Below are 5,818 nucleotides of genomic sequence, written 5' to 3'. Positions count from 1 at the left end.
AAAAATGTTTAAAAAGAAGAAATCAGTAACCAGAAAAACTGCGAAAAATGTTTAAAAAGAAGAAATCAGTAACCAGAAAAACTTAGAAAAATGTTTAAAAAGAAGAAGTGAGTAACCAGAAAAACTTAGAAAAATGTTTAAAAAGAAGAAATCAGTAACCAGAAAAACGGCGAAAAATGTTTAAAAAGAAGAAATCAGTAACCAGAAAAACTTAGAAAAATGTTTCAAAAGAAGAAGTGAGTAACCAGAAAAACTTAGAAAAATGTTTAAAAAGAAGAAGTGAGTAACCAGAAAAACTTAGAAAAATGTTTAAAAAGAAGAAATCAGTAACCAGAAAAACTTAGAAAAATGTTTAAAAAGAAGAAATCAGTAACCAGAAAAACTGCGAAAAATGTTTAAAAAGAAGAAATCAGTAACCAGACAAACTGCGAAAAATGTTTAAAAAGAAGAAATCAGTAACCAGGAAAACTTAGAAAAATGTTTAAAAAGAAGAAGTGAGTAACCAGAAAAACTTAGAAAAATGTTTAAAAAGAAGAAATCAGTAACCAGAAAAACTTAGAAAAATGTTTAAAAAGAAGAAATCAGTAACCAGAAAAACTGCGAAAAATGTTTAAAAAGAAGAAATCAGTAACCAGAAAAACTTAGAAAAATGTTTAAAAAGAAGAAGTGAGTAACCAGAAAAACTTAGAAAAATGTTTAAAAAGAAGAAATCAGTAACCAGAAAAACGGCGAAAAATGTTTAAAAAGAAGAAATCAGTAACCAGACAAACTGCGAAAAATGTTTAAAAAGAAGAAATCAGTAACCAGAAAAACTTAGAAAAATGTTTCAAAAGAAGAAGTGAGTAACCAGAAAAACTTAGAAAAATGTTTAAAAAGAAGAAGTGAGTAACCAGAAAAACTTAGAAAAATGTTTAAAAAGAAGAAATCAGTAACCAGAAAAACTTAGAAAAATGTTTAAAAAGAAGAAATCAGTAACCAGAAAAACTTAGAAAAATGTTTAAAAAGAAGAAATCAGTAACCAGAAAAACTGCGAAAAATGTTTAAAAAGAAGAAATCAGTAACCAGACAAACTGCGAAAAATGTTTAAAAAGAAGAAATCAGTAACCAGGAAAACTTAGAAAAATGTTTAAAAAGAAGAAGTGAGTAACCAGAAAAACTTAGAAAAATGTTTAAAAAGAAGAAATCAGTAACCAGAAAAACTTAGAAAAATGTTTAAAAAGAAGAAATCAGTAACCAGAAAAACTGCGAAAAATGTTTAAAAAGAAGAAATCAGTAACCAGGAAAACTTAGAAAAATGTTTAAAAAGAAGAAGTGAGTAACCAGAAAAACTTAGAAAAATGTTTAAAAAGAAGAAATCAGTAACCAGAAAAACTTAGAAAAATGTTTAAAAAGAAGAAATCAGTAACCAGAAAAACTGCGAAAAATGTTTAAAAAGAAGAAATCAGTAACCAGAAAAACTTAGAAAAATGTTTAAAAAGAAGAAGTGAGTAACCAGAAAAACTTAGAAAAATGTTTAAAAAGAAGAAATCAGTAACCAGAAAAACGGCGAAAAATGTTTAAAAAGAAGAAATCAGTAACCAGACAAACTGCGAAAAATGTTTAAAAAGAAGAAATCAGTAACCAGAAAAACTTAGAAAAATGTTTCAAAAGAAGAAGTGAGTAACCAGAAAAACTTAGAAAAATGTTTAAAAAGAAGAAGTGAGTAACCAGAAAAACTTAGAAAAATGTTTAAAAAGAAGAAATCAGTAACCAGAAAAACTTAGAAAAATGTTTAAAAAGAAGAAATCAGTAACCAGAAAAACTGCGAAAAATGTTTAAAAAGAAGAAATCAGTAACCAGGAAAACTTAGAAAAATGTTTAAAAAGAAGAAATGAGTAACCAGGAAAACTTAGAAAAATGTTTAAAAAGAAGAAATGAGTAACCAGGAAAACTTAGAAAAATGTTTAAAAAGAAGAAATCAGTAACCAGAAAAACTTAGAAAAATGTTTAAAAAGAAGAAATCAGTAACCAGAAAAACGGCGAAAAATGTTTAAAAAGAAGAAATGAGTAACCAGAAAAACTTAGAAAAATGTTTAAAAAGAAGAAATCAGTAACCAGAAAAACGGCGAAAAATGTTTAAAAAGAAGAAATCAGTAACCAGAAAAACTTAGAAAAATGTTTAAAAAGAAGAAGTGAGTAACCAGAAAAACTTAGAAAAATGTTTAAAAAGAAGAAATGAGTAACCAGAAAAACTTAGAAAAATGTTTAAAAAGAAGAAATCAGTAACCAGAAAAACTTAGAAAAATGTTTAAAAAGAAGAAATGAGTAACCAGAAAAACGGCGAAAAATGTTTAAAAAGAAGAAATCAGTAACCAGAAAAACGGCGAAAAATGTTTAAAAAGAAGAAATCAGTAACCAGACAAACTGCGAAAAATGTTTAAAAAGAAGAAATCAGTAACCAGAAAAACTTAGAAAAATGTTTAAAAAGAAGAAATCAGTAACCAGGAAAACTTGGAAAAAAACACTTAGAAAAATTTTCAGCAAAGTGTGAAAAATATTCTAAGTGTCAGCGGAGGAAAATGCTGCAGCATCGGGAAAGATTCGCAAACTTACACCGAACATGTGCTCCGAAGTGCCGGAGGAATTGGGTGAATTGAGCCCGGCAAATGGCCAGCTGTCGTTTTGTGCCTGCAGCCCGAAAACTTTAACTTTGTCTGTCGCGGAAGTCCGGACCGAGAAAAATCCAAACGGTTTTGACCGGACCGAGTTCCAGACCGATGCAGTCAAATTTGGAATTCAGACCCATTCAGTGCCACTTGTAGTTTTTCCGCAGTGAGGTTGGCGGGGTACCCGGAGATATATGGGAACACGATTTTTAGAACAAAATGGCGGCGCGGGACCGTTCTGAAAGGCATCCGAAAAACGGTTCCACGGGCATAGCACTTTAATGACAGGTATGAGTGCATGCCGGAGAGCTCTTGGAAGTCGAATTTTTGACACTTTGTCAATTTTTTGACAGATTTGACAAACTCTTTCTGTCTGTTCTAAGAGTCAGTCAGAGACTTGTGCGGCGGTCTTTTGACACTATTGGAGGGCGGGCAAACCCCACGTTGACTCCGGCCGTCCCTCCACAGGCGCTCGTGTCCAAAATGAAGGCGAGAGACGCGAGTGGCCTGGTTCCCTTGGGTGTTGCCAAGAAGGCTGCGGGCTGACCGTTGCCTGAGCACTCCCTAAAGCCTCTTGTGATGAGAGCAGACCTCGCCTGCCGCACGACCGGCTCTGGGAGTCGTTGGGCCGCTATTTGTGAATAGTCTGGTCCTCCTCTGCCACCCGGACAAGCGCGATGGCTCTGCCGCCCTGCGGTGCTCGTCACCCAGGTTTGGGGAACACGATACTCGTAACAAAAATAAAAGGCGGCTCGGGACCTGCAGGCGAAAGGGGTCCCGTGGTGCTAAGCACGTCGACTTCGGGTCTCGGTGCAAGCCGGAGAGCTCACGGAAGTCTAAAGTTTTCGGCACGTGGTCGAATCTTTTCAAAGGCTTACCCGGCTCTTTCCGTCCATTCTGAGAGTAAGTCAGAGGCCGGTGCGGAGGTCTCTTGACAATCGGAGGGGGTGGTGGCCCTCCGCAGGCGCTCGTGTCGAAAATGAAGGCGAGAGACGCGAGTGGCCTGGTTCCCCTGGGTGTTGCCAGGAAGGCTGCGGGCTGACCCTTGCCTGAGCACTCCCTAAAGCCTCTTGTGATGAGAGCAGACCTCGCGCGCCGCACGACCGGCTCTGGGAGTCGTTGGGCCGCTATCTGTGAATAGTCTGGTCCTCCTCTGCCACCCGGCCAAGTGCGATGGCTCTGCCGCCCTGCGGTGCTCGTCACGCAGGTATGGGGCACACGATGCTCGTAACAGCAAATAAAGGCGGCTCGGGACCTGCAGGCGAAAGGGGTCCCGTGGTGCTTAGCACGTCGACTTCGGGTCTCGGTGCAAGCCGGAGAGCTCACGGAAGTCTAAAGTTTTCGGCACGTGGTCGAATCTTTTGAAAGGCTTACCCGGCTCTTTCCGTCCATTCTGAGAGTCAGTCAGAGGCCGGTGCGGCGGTCTATTGACGACCGGAGGCTCCCATGGGTGTTGCGATGAGGGTGGAGGGCACAGAACCTTGCCTTAGCACTCCCTAATAAAGCCTCTTGTGAAGAGAGCAGACCTCGCGCGCCGCACGACCGGCTCTGGGAGTCGTTGGGCCGCTATCTGTGAATAGTCTGGTCCTCCTCTGCCACCCGGCCAAGTGCGATGGCTCTGCCGCCCTGCGGTGCTCGTCACGCAGGTATGGGGCACACGATGCTCGTAACAGCAAATAAAGGCGGCTCGGGACCTGCAGGCGAAAGGGGTCCCGTGGTGCTTAGCACGTCGACTTCGGGTCTCGGTGCAAGCCGGAGAGCTCACGGAAGTCTAAAGTTTTCGGCACGTGGTCGAATCTTTTGAAAGGCTTACCCGGCTCTTTCCGTCCATTCTGAGAGTCAGTCAGAGGCCGGTGCGGCGGTCTATTGACGACCGGAGGCTCCCATGGGTGTTGCGATGAGGGTGGAGGGCACAGAACCTTGCCTTAGCACTCCCTAATAAAGCCTCTTGTGAAGAGAGCAGACCTCGCGCGCCGCACGACCGGCTCTGGGAGTCGTTGGGCCGCTATCTGTGAATAGTCTGGTCCTCCTCTGCCACCCGGCCAAGTGCGATGGCTCTGCCGCCCTGCGGTGCTCGTCACGCAGGTATGGGGCACACGATGCTCGTAACAGCAAATAAAGGCGGCTCGGGACCTGCAGGCGAAAGGGGTCCCGTGGTGCTTCGCACGTCGACTTCGGGTCTCGGTGCAAGCCGGAGAGCTCACGGAAGTCTAAAGTTTTCGGCACGTGGTCGAATCTTTTGAAAGGCTTACCCGGCTCTTTCCGTCCATTCTGAGAGTCAGTCAGAGGCCGGTGCGGCGGTCTATTGACGACCGGAGGCTCCCATGGGTGTTGCGATGAGGGTGGAGGGCACAGAACCTTGCCTTAGCACTCCCTAATAAAGCCTCTTGTGAAGAGAGCAGACCTCGCGCACCGCACGACCGGCTCTGGGAGTCGTTGGGCCGCTATCTGTGAATAGTCGGGTCCTCCTCTGCCACCCGGCCAAGTGCGATGGCTCTGCCGCCCTGCGGTGCTTGTCACGCAGGTATGGGGCACACGATGCTCGTAACAGCAAATAAAGGCGGCTCGGGACCTGCAGGCGAAAGGGGTCCCGTGGTGCTTAGCACGTCGACTTCGGGTCTCGGTGCAAGCCGGAGAGCTCACGGAAGTCTAAAGTTTTCGGCACGTGGTCGAATCTTTTGAAAGGCTTACCCGGCTCTTTCCGTCCATTCTGAGAGTCAGTCAGAGGCCGGTGCGGCGGTCTATTGACGACCGGAGGCTCCCATGGGTGTTGCGATGAGGGTGGAGGGCACAGAACCTTGCCTTAGCACTCCCTAATAAAGCCTCTTGTGAAGAGAGCAGACCTCGCGCGCCGCACGACCGGCTCTGGGAGTCGTTGGGCCGCTATCTGTGAATAGTCTGGTCCTCCTCTGCCACCCGGCTAAGTGCGATGGCTCTGCCGCCCTGCGGTGCTTGTCACGCAGGTATGGGGCACACGATGCTCGTAACAGCAAATAAAGGCGGCTCGGGACCTGCAGGCGAAAGGGGTCCCGTGGTGCTTAGCACGTCGACTTCGGGTCTCGGTGCAAGCCGGAGAGCTCACGGAAGTCTAAAGTTTTCGGCACGTGGTCGAATCTTTTGAAAGGCTTACCCGGCTCTTTCCGTCCATTCTGAGAGTCAGTCAGAGGCCGGTG

Source organism: Chiloscyllium punctatum, unplaced genomic scaffold (assembly GCF_047496795.1).
Source record: "Chiloscyllium punctatum isolate Juve2018m unplaced genomic scaffold, sChiPun1.3 scaffold_987, whole genome shotgun sequence".
Taxonomy (NCBI): Eukaryota; Metazoa; Chordata; class Chondrichthyes; order Orectolobiformes; family Hemiscylliidae; genus Chiloscyllium; species Chiloscyllium punctatum.
Note: the sequence above shows the minus strand (reverse complement) of the source record.